Source organism: Rattus norvegicus, chromosome 6, assembly GCF_036323735.1.
Source record: "Rattus norvegicus strain BN/NHsdMcwi chromosome 6, GRCr8, whole genome shotgun sequence".
NCBI lineage: Eukaryota > Metazoa > Chordata > Mammalia > Rodentia > Muridae > Rattus > Rattus norvegicus.
In genome coordinates, this window is record NC_086024.1 from 75,160,287 (window position 1) to 75,178,350 (window position 18,064).

An 18,064-nucleotide genomic window follows, 5' to 3' on the forward strand; every position below is an offset into this window, starting at 1 on the left:
GTCCATACAATGTTCAGTTCCAGCTCAGGATAGTCTCATGCTTTGAAAATCCAAGAAGAGGAAGGTCAGCTGCCAGCTTTGACACATAGCAATCAATCGTTGGACTCGGGAGGATGTGTTGCCATTTTCCCTGTGTCTGGGCCCTATGGCCGTATGGGTAATGGCTTTGCGAATTTTACATGACTCTGAGGCCTCAGGGTACTCAACATGTTTGTGTTCATGCCAACAATGCACGTGTGCTTAGGATACTTGCCCAGGGCTTCCTCCACTCCCCACAAATCTAAAGCACCGGGTTTCACATCTCACAGAGCCAGAGAACCAGGAGAGAGAACCAGGAGAGAGGTTTCAGGAAGCCAGTGGGAAGATGCCTTATGTGTGGGAGAAGAGCGCGCCGGTCTTTGGCATGGAAGATGGGAGGATGTGACCCTGAAAGGGCATGCGGCAAGGCAGAAAGTTCCAGCAGTGAGGGGAGGACCTGGCAGCGATATGCCGACAGCGACAGCGGCCAGAGAGCAATCTGTTAATGGGATCCAGAGCAGACTATGGGAAAAGGTTGGTGTCTGTGGGAAGTCACCAAAGTGGGGCTGAGAGGAATCAGAAAAGTCCTTGGTCTGCTCGTCAGTTTGTTCCTGCCACAAAGTCCCTGATGGAAACCACAGGAAGCACCATCCAGTGCCAAATTAGTCACAGAGTTCATCCAGCAAGGTGAAAGAACCAAGTTTGATAATACTGGCAACTGCTCTAAACACAAGCCAGAGCCGAAGAAGGAACAGGCTAGGGTGGGGAGTTGGAACAGAGGGGGCCGCTAGGATTGAGGGACGAGTAAACCCTCAACTTAGGCAGCAAACACCTCAAGCAAACTGCTTGTTTACCTAGAGAGAGAGAGCGTAAAAATAAATGAGTGTTTCATTCGAGACGCTCCATTCTTTACGAGTAGCAGAGAAGGCACTCCAGAAAAATCTTACTTACCAACTGCAGAGTGGATATGAAACTCACAACAGAGGACCATTCACTTAAATACCAAGGATGAAGGAATGACACGCAAAATAATTTTAAGGCTCAAATAATTCATAATAAAATTAACAAGATTATTAATGTTGTCTAGCTCAAGAATTGAACTTAGTATAGGAACCATATAAATTTTATTTTTGCTGAGTTATCAAATGCAAAGTATATAAATATGACTCTTAAAATCTTGTGATTTAGGAATGTGTTCTCTTTCTCTGTGATAATTACAATAAATCTTACGTTTCAGGGCCAGTGAGCAAGACAAAGCATTTGCTGTTCCTGCCTGACCATCTGAGTTGAACTCTTCAACCCACAGTGAAAGGAGAGAGAGAACAGACTTCTGAAAGCTGCCCTCTGACCTCTATGCATCCACTGCGCCCACGTTCACATCCACACACACCCATCACACACGAGTACTCTGTCTTTCTAAATAAAAATTGTAAACGCACAGGACAGTCATGGTGGCACACACCTTTGACCCCAGCACTCAGGAGGCAGAGGCAGAGTTGGAGGCTAGCCTGGTCCACATAGCAAATTCCAGAATAGCCAGACTACATAGAGAGACCCTGTTTCGAAAAAACAAAACCCAATGGTTTAGAAATTATTGTTTATTAATGAATCTAAATCTCTCATTAGTTTCCTTGATACTCATTAGTCTTGAAGCAGAATAAAAATGAATTTATATTTCAAATTCCTTCGTTGCTGACAAAACTCAGGAGAAAGAAATGAATCTGGATGCAAATATTTAGCTGACCAGTATGAATCAACTGCTCATGAAATATGGTTACACTAATTTTCAGGCCATGAGTCATCTGTCAGGAGGAAAAAGGAAACATGCTAATAATGTGGAATAGGATTATGCACTCTTGAAGTCAATTTAGCAACCTGCAGGCACTGTCAGAGCAGAGCACAAATCCATTTAGAGGCCCTTCCTCATGTTAAGGCTGCTTTATTGGCTTGCACACTTTCTCCTTTTGTTTGCCACTTCTTGCTGAGATTCTATGAGACCAAAATCAAGAAAGACATATCCTTACTTATTATTTATGATAAAGATATTATGACCTTTTGGCGATAGTTCTTATTTGAAAACCTAGTAGAGCTTTTCAGTGAATCTATCTGGTCCTGGATGTTTTTGGCTAGATTTTTTTTTTTATTGCTACGTCCACCACCTCACTTCTTATTCTTAAACTTCCTTATTCCCTTTTAAGACAGGGTCTCTCTAAAAGGCCTGGTTGTCCTGGAACTCACTATATGGGTCAGGCTGACCTTGAACTCAGAGACCTGCCTGCTTCTCCCTCCCAAGTGCTGGGCTTAAAGGCACACCCCACCATGTACCACCATGCCTGGCCAATCTCACTGCTTCTTATAGGTCCGTCTAAAATTGTTTATTTCATCTTTGATTAATTTTGTTAGGACATAAGTATAGAAATGCATCTGTTTGGCTCTTCCAATTCAGTAGAAGGTAGTATCCTAATATAATATCTTATTTATTATTAAAGAGTTTCCGACATATACAATGTACTTTGATCATGTCACCTCTACTTCTCCCTCCAACTCCCCACAGACCTCGTACACATCTCCTTCTCCTTACCCACCAACTCCAGTTAGTCCTGCATGTATGTGCATGGTTATGCGGCCATCCACTGGAGCCCAAGGAACTCACCCGGAGTTGCCCAAAGAAAATTGGCTAGTCCTCCCTTAGTAGTAATCAACGACCAACAGCTCCTAATCTAGGAATGGGGCCTCACAGTGCCTATCCTCATATTTTATTTGTGGAGATAGTTTTCTTACGTAGCTGCTCCACTCTTGTTCCTTGTTATGACTCAGTATATGACAATAGGTCCTTCTATACATTTATGTGGCCAGCACATTTCTCTAAAACTTTCAGCTGTTTTGAATGTTTGTTTTTCTCCTCATTTTTAAATTAGTCTTAAAAATTACCATGCAGAGTAATGGGTTTATCATAGCATTTTCATGAATTCTTCATTCTGCTCAGTCCTTGTCTTCCCTATGCCAGGCCTTGACAAGCCCTGCGGTCTACTTCATTAAAATTCTCTTTCTTCTTTCATTTTGCATATGTTCTTTTACCCCTTTCCTTCCTCCCTTAAGATTTCTTTCCCTTCTTTCATTGTCCTCTTTCTAGCTTTATGAAACACACACACACACACATACACACACACATCTGGGATCTGCATGTGAAAGAAAACATGAAGTGCTTGTGTTTCTACATCTGAGGTAGTTTGCTATATAATATAATCATTTCTAGTTTCATCCACTTTACTGCAGATATAATGGTTTTATTTCCTTTCATGGTGGAATAAAATTTCATTATTTATATGCCCCACGTTTCCTTTACCATTCATCTATTGGTGGACATCTAGGCTAGTCCTGTTCCTTATTCACTGTAAGCATTGCCGCAGTAAATGTGGGTAAGTTGGCTAAGGCATGTTGATTTAGAGTCTTTCACATGCTTACCTGGGAAAGACAGAGCAAGGCCATTTGGTAGTTATAGTTTCTGTTTTATCAGAAACCCCCACATTGATTTCTGCCAGTTTACACTCCCACAAGAAGTAAACAACGATTCTTCTTCTCCATATCCTTGTGAGCATTTGTTTTTGCTTTTTTTTGTTTGTTTGTTTGGTTGGTTGCTTTGGTTTTTCAAGACAGGGTTTCTCTGTGTAGACCTGGCTGTTCTGGAACTGGCTCTGTAGACTAGACTGGTCTTAAATTCAGAGATCCACCTGCCTCTGCCTCCCAAATGCTGGGATTAAAGCTATGCACTACCTCCTGGTGGTTTTTGTTTTCTTGATGGCAGCCATCCCTGCTGGGGTGAACTGGAATCTCAGAGAAGCTTGAATTTGCATTTCCCTGATAGCTAAGGATGTCAAAGCCTTTGGCAGAGTTAATCACCCTTTATGTTTCTTCTTTTGAGAACTATCTATTCAGTTCATTGTTCATTCACCGAGTGAAGATTTGTTTTCTTAGTATTTGGAATAAATGGTCTTAAATGTTCACTAAGAAGCCTGTGGACTTCGGTGGACTCTATTATATCTCAAATTTCATTCACTGGGGTCTTCTCATTCTATTGCCTACTTTGGTTCTGGACTTGTTAGTCTTATTCTTTTTCAAAGAAGCACATCTTTGGGGTGGGGTACTGCACGCCTTTAATCCAGCACTTGGGAGGCAGAGGTGGGTGGATTTCTGAGTCTGAGGCCAGCACGGTCTACAGAATGAGTTCCAGGACAGCCAGGTACACAGAGAAACCCTGTCACAAAAAACACACAAAACCCCAAACACATATCTTTGTTTAATCCTGCCTATGGCTCTTTTAGCCGTCATTTCCTTTCTGCCTTCACATTTGCTATGTACTTCCTGCCATTCGGGGCTTTGGGCTTTGGGCTTTGCTTTTGTTTTCCCAGGACATGACTGCTTCACTGGTTGTTCATTCATTTGAGATCCCTCTGACTTTTTCCCATTTTTAAAAATTTTTTCTTTTTCTTTTCTTTCTGGGAATTTTGTACATATATACAATGAAATACAAGTATATCTACTCTCCAATTCCTTCCTTCCAACTTCATATCTTTAAAAAAAGATTTTTGATCACCTACTAAGTCCAGTTGTCTACATAAACATGGAGAGCCTAGCAATGGCCACTTCTTCAAGGAGGGATGATTCTTCCTCCCCCAGCAACTATCCACTGCCAATGGCCCCTCAGTAAGGAGTGGGCAGGAGATCAACTGTCTCTTCTGTGCTAGAATTTTGTCTGGCTTGATCTTGTGTTGGCCTCTCTGAATTTTTGTTTGTTTGATTATATGTTTTGAATCTGGGTTTCTCTATGTAGCCCAGGCTGTCCTAGAACTCACTTTGTATACCAGGCTGGCCTCAAACTCAAAAGCCTGCCCGTCTCTGCCACCTGAGTGCTGAGATTAAATGTGTCCCCCATCATGCCTGGCATATACTTTATTCTTAGAACAAACTTAGTTGGGTCCCAAAGGTCCTGGAATACCATATTTGTAAGTACACTGACTATAGGAAAATTTAACTTTCTGATTTTTCCAATGACCACTCAATTCGAGAGCATATTGTTCTGTATCCAAGTATTTTTGGAGTTCCTGTAGTTTCTTTTGTTATTTATTTCTAGTTTATTCCACTCTACTTCAACAAGATACAATAAACTATTTTTATTCTTTCATATTTGTTAAAGCTTCCTTTGTGGACCAGAATATTATCTGTTCCATGGGATTGTTTTCTGAAGGGACTCCGGCCAGCTCCTGTGGCGGGTGAGCATGGCTCTGGCAGGCCTTGCCCTTCTCTCCCCTTCCCTCTGTCTTGCTAAAAACCGTTAGATTGCATTCCTAAGGCTGGCCACCAAGGCCTATTCCCTTATTTGGTCACTTCCTTCTCCTGAGGTTGACTACCAAGGTCCAGCTATCAAAGTATTGAAGTTTAAAATTAAACATCCTAACTTGGGTTTTCCCTTTGTACCTTTATAAACTGCCACTTTCTTATGTGCCAAGCCTGTCTTCTCTCTATCCAGAGGCAGTTCTTTGTCCTCCAGGATAAATATTCCTTTCCCCTCTCCTTTGTTCCTGTCCCCTTCTTCATCCTCTAACCCTCTAACTCCCATCTTTGTCTCTTATTCCCCCCTCCCATCCCTCTGGGATAAATAAATCGTCTTTGTGCTGAGGACTTGTCTTGGGGTCCTGAGCCAACACTTTTCCTTTTATTTTCCATATCTGTTGAATGTGTTAGGTCTGCTATAGCTATGTTAAGTCCACTTGATCTGCACTGTAGTTTAGTAGAAGTCTGTTTCTGGTATTTATAATAGGGTATGGAAACCACTTTCTGTTATATGAGGACCAGTCTGATCTTTTATTAGTGTTGACATACATTGAGAGTCCGAACAGTGCATGTATACTTTTAATTACAGGAGTTCCTGTTTTATTAATGAAAACAGCCTTCTTTATCTCTCCTCATGAACTCTGGCCTGACTTGTACTTGTATCGGGTCTCAGAATAGCTACACAGCTTGTTTTCAGTGTCTCTTCACTTGATAGACTGTTTTCATCCTTCCATCCCCTCCCCCGCCCCTCCCCCACCCTCCATCTGTGGGGTCTCTGGAGAAACTAGCCAGATCTAGTTTTCTCAATCTAATCAGCTATTTCAAGTCTTTCTGTTGGTGTGTTCAGGCTATTTAAATGTAAGGTCATTTTTGAGGGGTACTTGAGGATTCCTAAGATTTTGTTGGCTGTTTGTTTGTTTGTTTGTTTGTTTTGCTTTTTATTCCTCTGTTAGGATCAGAAGTTGGCTGCTTACTGTGTTGATCATCACGGGCTTTTCCTGTTCCCCTTTGTGAGTCTGTTTCCCTCCGGAAAGTTACTGTTTCCTGTGCTCTTGTGACTGAGACCATCTTTCTTCCTCCTGTATGCAGAATTCCTTAAACTGTCTTCTGCAGTGCTGGCTTGGTGGTCACAAAATGTGTTGTTAGCTTGTGCCTGCCTTGAAGTGTTCTTGTTTCTCCATCAATTTTGAAAGATAGCTTCATTGTAGTTAGCAGTTCTTGCCAGCTTTGCATTGGAGGTGGATGGATGGGGTCAATCTCTAGGACTTCCCAGAGACCTGGGATGGAGGAGGCCCCCAGGAGTCTATGGGGGTGACTTTAGCTGAGAATCCAAGCAATGGGTATATGGGATCTGAAGAGACTAACCCCTGTAGGACCTCCACTGGAGGGATAGGACACTAACCCACCCACAAAACCTTTGACCTAAAACTTGTCCAGTCTACAAGAAATTTAGGGACAAAGATAGAACAGGGACTGAGAGAATGACCAACCAATAACAAGCCCAACTTGAGAACCATCCCATGGATAAGCACCAATCCCTGACACTAGTAATGATACTCTGGGATGCATGCAGACAGGAGCCTAGCATAATTGTTCTCCATCCAGCAGCTGACTCAAAACAGTCACACAGAACCACAGGCAAACATTGGATGGGTTGGGGAATCTTATGGAAGAGCTGGGGAAAAGATTGAGGAACACAAAGAGGATAGGAACTCCACAGGAAGACCAACAGAGTCAACTAACCTGGACCCTTAGGAACTCTGAGCCTGAACCAAAGAGCATACATGGGCTGGACCTACACCTCCTAGCATGTATGTAGCAGATGTGCAACTTGGTCTTCATGTGGGTCCTGAACAACTGGAATGGGGGCTATCCCTAAAGCTGTTGCCTATCTGTGGATTCCATTCCCCTAACTGGGCTGCCTTGTCTGCCTCAGTGGGAGAGGATGTGCCTAGCCCTGCAGATACTTGCAATGTACACACACACACACACACACACACACACACACACACATATACATACACACCCAGGGCAGTCTTCACCCACTCAGAGGAGAAGGGGATGGGGGGTAGGGGGAGGGACTGTGTGATAGGGTGTGGAGACTGGGAGGTGGGGGCAACAGTGATCAGGATGTAAAGTGAATAAATAAATAAATTAATGGGGGGGGCTTGAAATATATTATTCCATGCTTTCCTGGCCTTTCAGATTACTGAAGAGTAGTCTAGTGTTTCTTCCTTTGTAAGTTGACATCTTCTCCTCGTATTTTTTTTTAATATTGTTTCTTTGCTGAGTTTTGACGTCTTGTCTTTCATTTGCCAAGAGGTTCTTTTCTGGTGATGTCTCTTGAGGATTCTTAATACCTCCTGTATTTGAATGTCCATTTCTTTTTCCAGGTTTAGAAACGTCTGTCATCATTTCATTGAATGGATTCTTTTTTGCCTTTAGTTTTTATCTTTGCTCTTTGTATCTTGTGGACTCTCAGGGTGATAATATCCTAGGGTTCTTGGGTAGTGTAGACAAGTTTTTCTTTTTTTCTTTTCTTTATAGATGTTTGAGTGTAGTATTTCATCTGCCATGCCCTGTTTTTATTTGAATCATTGAGTCCTTGGAAATTGGAGACTGTCCCAGAGCAGGTCTGGGGGAGGGCAGCTGAACGTGTGAACTCACTGCATTCCTATAGTTTATGACGCTGTTGAGCCTGATGTGCCCCAGAGCTGTCTTCTCTCTACGTGTTTATCTTCTTACCCTCTGTGTGAGCAGGGCCTGTGCTGGGTACATTTAGCTTTGCAATCTTGGCTGGGCAAGTTCCCTTCTCCTCCCAAGACTCCCCAGATGGTACTGGGTGATATGGCTAGTTCGTCTGATGGGGTAGGTGATGGAGAAGGGATGCCTATCAAATATACTGCAAGTGTGGTCTGCACGGGGGACCTGTCCTTCTACTTGTAAGATCTCCTGAGTACTACTCAGCTGATGGGAAGACACTGCTGTAATGTTAAGTTAGGCATTGGGGCTTTTGGGGCAGGTGTGGAGTGTGGAGGGCGGGTGTTAGGGTTCTACAAGAGATATAGCTGGCTCTGGAGGTTGACAGGCTTAGGGACATCAAAGTCCTGAGTCATTCTGAGTGGATGAGACCTGTTCCCAGTCATCAGGATGGGGCCGTCATTCCCTACACACTTTATTACCTGGGCTGAGCATCCTGCTGCACATATATTTTGGCTTACAGTTTTGAAGCCAGCCAGATCTGCAACACTGGCTCCCAAGGCTGTTTCTCACCCTGGGGCTCGGGAATTTCAATTGAAGCTCCCTGATTCATAGTTGTTTCTGTTCTTGGGTCCCAGTGTAGATCAGTTTTAAACAAATAGGTGCCCTTTCAGAATGGTAACTGGCCACTGCACTCTGAGTCATACTGGGTGACAAAATGCCATGCCTCTGTGCTGCTAACCTGTCTGACAGAGGAGTCACTGTGTCATCAAGACTGGAAGCTGTGCTTGAGACTTTAGAAGGCTGCAGGCTAGCTTTTTTCTCGTTTTCCTTCAAGATAAAACTTCTGCTTTTCCTCTTCCTGCCAACGACCCCTTCTGACTTCTTTTTCCTTTTCTCTGTAGCCTGTTAGCTCCTTGCTATTCTATCTTTCCTCGTGCAGCCTGGTGTAGAGGAGTTTTTCAGTGCTGTCTTACTAGCTCTACTGGCTCATGTGTGTGCCAACTTAACACAGGCAGAGTCATCAGAGAGGAAGGGGCCTCAGCTGAGGAATCCGTTCATAAGACAGTTCCTCAATTAGTGATCAATGGGGAGGGCCCAACTCACTGTTGGTGGTGTCATCTCTGGCCTGGTGGTCCTGGGTTCTATAAGAAAGCAGTCTGAGCAAGCCATGTGAAGCAAGCCTGTAAACAGCACTCCTCCATGGACTTTGCATCAGCTCCTACTTCCAGGTTCCAGCCCTGCTTGAATTCCTGTCCCGACTTCCTCCAATGGTGGGCAATGATCTGGAAGTGTAACTGATAAACCCTTTCTTCCATAACTTGCTTTCCAGTCATGGTGTTTCAGCCCAGTAATAGAAACCATAATCAAGACACTAGTGTTCAGCTTCTACTCTGTGACCTCAATGCACTGCCTAATTGCCAGTCGCTGAGTTGGGATCAGCACAGCCATCTGCTTTTGCCAGTCTGCCCCTAGACTGCCAGCAATTCCCTGCATTATTTATAGCCTAGCTTCAGCTGGTTGGCTGGCTTACCTGTATCTCATGGTGGCTCTGCCAGATACTTGCATCTGGTCTCCCACTAGCACCTCACTCTACCTTCCCTTTCCCCACATAATTGAAACTTTGTTCTTGTTTTTCCAGAAAAAGTACAAGGTTTGATGTCTGAGCCTGGTATTAAGAGCTCCCTACTCAGCCTACGCTGGCCATCTTTCCCTGCCATCTCAGAGGGTGCCCTAAGTTTTCCAAGACCATCCCTCCATCTATGGATTTGATGGAGGATTTTGATCCACATTACCTCTGCTCCTTAAATTTCTCTTTACTTACTCCTCCTCTGAAAGGATGATCATATTTTCTGAATTTTAATTTTATTTTTACTTTATGTGTTTGGATGTTTTGTCTGTACATACTTGGTGCAAAAAGAAGCTGTTGATCCCCTGGAACTTGAGTTACAGACAATTCTGAGCTGCCAAGTGGGTGCCAGGATTTAAATGAACCAGGTTCTCTGGAAGAGCAGTCAGTGCTCCTAACCACTGGGCCATCTCTCCAGCTCAACATCTAAATTTAAAGTATGGGCTGTTCGTACTGCCTTCCTAAAGACTACCAATCCTCTATTTCCTTCTTTTATTTCTATTGTCTTCAAAAAGTTACCTATACCTATGAAAAATGCAGATTTCCATTAATTGTGAAGATATTTGTCTTCCAAAATTCTGAGAGACTTGCATTCAATGTTCATAGTGCCCTCCAACCCAGAAACCTGTTTTCCCCTCCTCTCTCTCCACTGGGCAGTGAAGCCAGTCACTTACAGGTAAGACAGTGTTGTACCACTGAGTGAACCATGCCCCCACCAGGACTTTATCCTTTCTTATTTGACTCTTCAGTGGATTGGATAGTTTTCATTCAATATACTTAGAGTTTAGGTCTTCTCCGGGGCCATGGAATCATTCTCTTGGATTCTTTCTCCCTTCTTCACATTTTTTTTGGGGGGGGGTCATTCTCTTGATACAGTCATTTAGCTTTTTCTTAAATATTCACTCTGTCTACTATCTCTCAGCTTATGTCTTATGCTTATTTGCTTTTTCCAGTTCTGATAGGAGGGCTTTGATGAATGGATCCCATTTTGGATTGACTGTTCTAAAGTCTCTCACTGTCTGCACACTGTCTGGTTGTGAGTCTCTATGTTAATTCCCATCGGTTGCAAGATGAAGCTGCTCCATGCTGATATATGGGCATAGGAGTGTGTTATCAGGAGTAGTTTTCTTGCTATGCTCCTTTACCTGAATAACAGCAGTAGGTATTCCCTGAGGCCCATGATTGATCTTGTCCCAAGTTCTTGCCCACTTCAGCAATGTCAGGTTTGGATTCCATCTTATGGAGTTGGTTAAAAACCCTGTTAGAAGGTGCTTGGTTACTCCTGTAACCTTTGCACCTCTGTTGCACCAGTACATCTTGTAGGCAGGTTCACTGTTGTAGTCCCTGGGACTGTAGCTGGGGGATATTTATGATTATTTTTCTTCTTCGGTGACACGCAGAGTAACTTTGAGCACTGTGGACACTAATTAGCAGGTGTGAAACTTCTAGTAGGGTACCAGCTCAACTTCTCTGCGTTCTCTAGCATGTATAAGTGCTGTCTTCAGAGATAGGTCTTTATCTGTCGGGCGTGAAGAGTCACCAGTAGCCTTGACAATAATGATATTTAGAGGCTTCCATTTGGCCTCCTTGGACAATGATTCAACAAGTTGCAGTCCATTCCCAGCACTAGGCGTTTTACTTGGTGGCATAAAATGTCTAGTTGGTGCATTGTCTCTCCTATTATTTGGTAACTCCATTTAGATTCCTTTCATATATGTATAGGTTTTAGGAAGCCTCTACAGCCATAGGTAGGCCATTTGTAATAACATGAAAACGTCTACCTTATTTTTTTGAGCTAGGTTCTCTCATTGTTCTGGAGCTTGCTGAGTTATAAGCCCCACAGATCCACCTCTCTCTAGTTCTCCAGAGCTCCAGTGAGAAGGGCATCACCATGTCTAGATTTTTTTTTAAATGTCAGTTCTAGAGACCGAGTTTTAGGTCCTTAAGCACCCCATAAATGAGCAATCTCCCTATCTTTCTGAGTAGTAACTTAAACAATATTCTGAAATCATATTTAGACTAAAATTGGCCCTGACTTACAATGGAGGAAAACATTATCTGATGAAAACATGACTGAGGGCACAAAGTTTAATATTTGCATTTATTATTATATTCCTTTCTTCCTCCTCTCTTATTTTATTCATTGTCTTCTTCTGCTTCTCCTCCTCCTCCTCTTCCTCTTCCTCCTTCTTCCTCTTCTTCTCTCCTCCATTTTAAAGACACAGTCTCGCTCTGTAGCCTTAGCTTCACTAGTCTAGACCAGTTCATCCTCCAGATAATACTCTGTAGACAAGATTATCCTCCAGCTCATAGAGACCCACCTGACTGTGCCTCCCAAGTGCTCAGATTAATAGGGTATGCAGCACCACGTCCAGCCTGGATATTTTATTTTTCACTTATAAACAGAACTTTAAAATTTGCCATGGCTTCTACTGAGATCCAGAGAAGAGAAGCCAGGCTTTATGTTGGTTTGTTTTGAAAAGAGGAGGAAGGAGAAGGGAATGACCTCATTAACTGTGGACTAGAAGTGCTGAGTAACTGGCACTTGTGGTGGACTTGGCTTGTGTGAGCAGTTAACTACCGGGGAAACAGAGATCTATGAATCATCAAAGGCTGAGAGCAATGTCTGCAGCTTCTTTTGTGACTCAACATTAACATCCAAACAAACATCCACAAGCTACAAGTTATTTTGATGAGTAACTCACATTCTAGCTGAATCAAATAAACACAAATTTTAACTTTTTTTTTCAGCTCATTTGATTAAACTTCAACTAACTCCTAATGGAAATGATTCGGTTTTCATACTTCATCAAAAGTGTTAGGACTGAAAGGGATTATATAGCCCATCAAGTACAATTTTACTCCTTGTTATGATGAATTTTAGAGGGGTCAAGTAGTGGAGTGTGAACAGAAAAGCTGAGACTGCAGAGTTAGAGACCTCTTGACACGGGGTTCAGACGGTGCCCAAGTACAATCAGTCCTCACATCTGAGTCTGTGCCAGGGACACTGGGAGGGAGACGCACGTGTTAAAATGTAGATTCTGGGCCTGTCAAGGTGTAAAAGTTGGTGAAGCTGTTTCCCACCAACTCTGACAACCTGAGTTTGATCCCTGGAACTGACATGCTGAGAAGAGAGAACCATCTCCTTCGAGCTGTCTTCTGGCCACCACACACATCTCAGCACACATGTCCCACTCACAGATAAGCAAATCCATGAAAGAACTGTTTATAAAAAGGGAGCTGGGAGATGGCTCAGTGGTAGAGTGCCTTTTGCCAAATGTGTGTGTGAAGCCTTAGGTTTAATTCCCGGCACTCAATAAAACAAATTATGAATTCCTCCCCAATCTCAGAGATCGGGGGTGAGACGCAGGGATTTACACTTTAAGGTGTTATTCAGGTAACCTTCAGATCATACTCTGATAGAGTACTGGGAACTGCTGGGAAGCTGTACAAATCATGCGCTCCCTTAGAATAAGACTGCGCTCTATTTTCAGGGTCAGACGTCCAGGGACAGTAAACTAACCTTATTTGGGGACTGGTGGAGCTCTTGGTCCAATTGGCTGTCATTTGGGACATTTTTTTGGGAAGGCTGGTTTTATTAGAGATGGAGCCCAGAGTCCTGCATATGTCAGACGAACCTCCCTCCACTGAGCTAAATTCCCAGGCTCTGTCCTGCTCTGTCATTTTTCAAGACAAATTTTCACTAAGAAAACTTACCAGACTGCTCTTGCCTCTGCCATCTTCGACCCAGACTTCCCAGTAGCTAGGATTATAGATCTGTGCACTAGACTCTACTGGGGACTTTTCTTTACAACTAGAAAGGCCAACTGAGTAGTCGGGTGCACCCACAAAGCAATTGTATGGTATCTGAGGAGTCTTTTAAACTGCAGCAGAGGCAGCAGGCTCATACAGAACCCTGGCCTCTGAGAAAAGTTAAGGCATCATATGTAGTCGGTTCTCACATCCCTACCGTTTAGATTCTACAATTAGCATCTTGCTATATTTGCTTCACTAGCTGTATACTCGTCTTTCCATCCCAAGTACAAGATTATCTTGCTTGCCAGGGTTTTAAATCCTTCCATCTCTACAGTGCTGTTTTTAACCTTTCTTTTGGCACAGACAGTTTCTCTGTATTCCCTGCTGCTTTGGCATCCTACTTGAGACCGTTACGTCCTTTTGAGACTGAACCCGTGTCTCTAGTTTTCAAGTGCATCTCTACACTCAGTAGAGCAGGCAGGCAGTGAAGACTGGTGGTTAAATCTGTCTTAGTTTCACTTATCATTTCATAATTAACACTGCTTCACAGTTCTATGTGGACACATTTTCAGCTACTTCATAACTCAGTGGATTAAAATATGAATCATTCTTTCCAGAAACACATACATTAAATTTTAGAGTAGTTTAAGAATCCCTCTTTATGTACTCTCATAACAAACCAGATGCTTCAGAGTACATTTTTCTTTGAAATATCAGGCACTACCTAATTACACCCATTACTGTGCTTACAGAAAGTCACCAGTGAGCTCTAATCTCCTGTCCCGCTCCTCCAAAGAATATGTCTCTCCACCACTGAATTCTCTTTTCTCTGTAACCCTATGTCCTGCAACCTGCGTAATCCTTCTAAACCTTTAAATTTTATTCATTTAGACTACGTGCGTACAAGCATTCACTAAGCAGGTACATGTGAAATGTGTGTAGGAGCGTTCACTAAGCAGGTACATGTGAAATGTGTGTAGGAGCGTTCACTAAGCAGGTACATGTGAAATGTGTGTAGGAGCGTTCACTAAGCAGGTACATGTGAAATGTGTGTAGGAGCGTTCACTAAGCAGGTACACAAGACTGCATGCATGAGCATCCATCATGCAGGCACACATGGAGGCTAGAGAGTAACTCCAAGAGAGGGCAACATCAAGACGTTATTCTCAATTGATTCTCTATTTTTCTTTTTTGTTTTTTTTTTTGTTTTTTTGTTTTTTTTTTTTTTTTTTTGAGACAAGGTTTCCCTATATAATCTTGGCTGTCCTGGAACTCACTATAGACCAGGCTGACCTTGAACTCAGAGATCCACCTGCCTCTGTGTCCCAAGTGCTGGGATTAGAGGCGTGCTGTCTGCCCCCCTGCTGGGTACCTCTTTATCTTATTTTTAAGGCAGGGTCTATTACTGAACCTGGAGCTCATCTTTAGGGTATCTGACAGCTTAGCAAGCTCTGCAGACCCACTTGTTTATGCCCTGCAAGTTCTGGGGTCACACATGCTGCCCTGCTAGTTCTGGGGTCATACATGCTGCCCTGCTAGTTCTGGGGTCATACATGCTGCCCCGCTAGTTCTGGGGCTATACTTGCTGCCCTGCTAGTTTTGGGGTTATACATGCTATCCCGCTAGTTCTGGGGTTATACATGCTGCCCTGCTAGTTCTGGGGCTATACATGCTGCCCTGCTAGTTCTGGGGTCATACATGCTGCAACCACTGGTCTTTGTGTGCATGCTGGTGATCTGAACTCAGATTCTCATACTTGCACAGAAAGAACTTCACCCAGAGCCAGCCCCTGAAACCTTTCCTAATTATGCATTTGCTTTTAGAATCTCCAGTGGCCTCTCACTACCTATTAGTCTAGAGCCTGAAATTCCCTTTTCATCCCTAGTACTGATGAAAGACCTTTTCATTCTTCAAATGAATCTGGTTGTCATGACTTAAGTTCTAGTATTATATTCTGTGTATTTATGTGTGCACTCATGCTATAGTACATATGTGGAGGTCAGAGGGCAACTATGTCAAGTTGTTTCTTTCCTTCTACCTTTATGTGGGTCTCAGGTTACCAGGCTTCTATAGCAAATCACTTGATCTGCTGAGCCATCTTGTTGGACTGTATACCTTTTTTTTTTTTTTAAACATACAGATCTACCACCAAAGTGAGAAGTATTCTGTTATTTTACATTCCATAGACAGCCTTGTCGAGACATCACAGATATATACTGTCCTGTGCATGTTTGTGTCTACCTCACAGAAGAAAGTCCTACAGTTAAGGATTGTGTCCATTTCACACAGCCCTCAGCTCCTTTGCCGACTGGTGGGCTGTGACTATGAAACTGAACATTTTCAATACTCTGGGTTACCAAGGCAAGTTCACACGGCAGAAAGGGATAAGAGCCCTGAGGACATTATCTGATTATAATTAGGCACTGAGGGAATTAAGCTCTGAAGATGACCATATTTTCTCACAAAGAAGCTTATATTAGGACTTCAAAGTAAATCAGAAGAGTGCCAGAAAGAGGAAATGAGCTGTGACCTATTCACGGTCATACAAAACTCAAATAAATAGAACTTCAAGCCTAAGCCCCACAGTTACATTTGGTAGTCTTGTCAGACACATCCTTAGAAAGAAACTTTCCCAAAACAGCAGCAGCAGCAGCAGCAATGACAACAACAACAACAACAAAACAAAAAATTGCCAAAGAAATATCCCACAAAATCTGCAAAACCCCCAAAAACCAACTTTGCAGTTTGAGAACCATGCCTGTAGTTATAAAATTGGAAGTGGTTTTAAAAAAATCTAGTAAAGGGTACACTCAGTCCACAGCACCAGTACCATCCCTGTGACACCAGACTACTGGGACATTTGGGGGCTGCCTCCGCCCACTCCTGGAATGTAGTCTCTAACTATGAGAAGAGATGCACCACAGAGGAGGCGAGCACTCCCAGCAGTGACAGAAGCCAGTGGCTGAAAGAGAAGTTTAAGCTGGTCTGGACCGTCCCAATCTGCCCTACTTAACTGACAGGTCACATAAGGTCACCCAGAACGATGTCGTCCTGTTCTATGGCTAGCAGGCACAATCTGTGTGGGGAGACGGAAGACTGTAGTGCGTACTTTGAGAATCCAGGCATGGAAGTCTGCGGTCATCTAGCCAGGCTGCTCTTCTCAGTTCCTGGGAAGCAGCCGCGTTATTTTAGTGATATCGCCTCTGTGGGTTTTCTCGATTGGGACGTACTTGATCGGAACCTAAACCTAAGCGCCCCACCTTTATTTGAGCTAGGGTCTCACTATGTAACGGTGGCTTGCCTGAAACTTTGTAGACCAGGCTGATCTTGAACTCAGAGAGATCTGCATGCCTCTGCCTCCCAAGTGCTGGGACTGAAGGCATGTAGTACCTTGTCCTGCTGTAGGAGTCCATTCTTGTATTATCCAGGGCTTTAGGGTACAGACTGGCTTCCTTCTGTCACCTCTGTTTTTCTGTCCCCTTCCTGCCTCCACGTTGTTATGGACACCCCTGTTCTCTCACCAAATCCCTGTCCACACAGGCCCTTTGAAGCCTAGGCTCCTAGTGTCCACAGCAAAACTCCTTCCTCACACGACCAACTTCCTGCCTCAACACCCATCTGAAGACCTTGACGACCAGCAACTGTGCTTCTTTCAGGGGTTCAGTTGGGGCCTTCCCCTTGGGGTTAGTCTTTCCCTTAGACCTTAGATGCCTAGTTCTGTCCTCCCAACTGCCTGTCCAGCCCTGTTCTGCCCCTCTAAGCCTGACACACACATGATCTGGCTACTGTACTCACCAGCTTTTATTGCTACTTTGAAGAACTATCTGGAGATTCCAGTTCCCAGGCACTCTGGTAGGATAGGCAGAGGTTTGGTGCTTCCTGGTCCCCTCAGACACTCACACCAGGCCGCCACAGGAAGCTCTGTAGAGTTCAGAAGGAGGCTTTAGGGACCTAGCATCTGTCCTCCAGTCTAGTGTTACTGAGGCTTGTCATGCATGTGTCAGGGGTGAGGACTCAGTCAGTCGGACTCCCTAGAGGAGTCAGTATCCTCTCCATCTTCCAGCTGTGCAGCTGGCTCATATCTAGATGTCTCCAGGCTCCTGTAATGGCTGATGCCTTCAAGGTATCTTGTCCTCACTTGCTATTCACCTGGCATGGGGCACTAATTTCTTGGGGAATCCCTTCTCTCCTGGATACCCTGTGAAACAAACTGCTTCATGCTTCCATAACTTAAAACAGAAAAAAAAAATCCGATAAACAGTTAGGAGTAGAGCCACGTTGTTATAGTGACGCATGCCTTTATTAATCACCTCAGGAGAGATGGGGGAAGTGCATCTGTGAATTCACAGGCAGCCTGATCTACAGAGTGAGCCAAAGTGAGCCACAGTGAGACAAAAAGGATGATAGTTATGTTAGCATTTTCTGTTAGTGTTGCACACCCCAGAAATGCTCTATTCTGATTAGATGGGTGTGTGCTAATAAAGCTTGTTGCATCAAATTCACTATTTGTAAATGCAATCCACACGTTTTTGTTTCATAGTTTATTTTACAAAAGACTCAAATATGTCTCCTTACATGATTTTTAACTTCAGTGTTTTAAGGATATTTGCTTTTTTGAACACCTTAAAA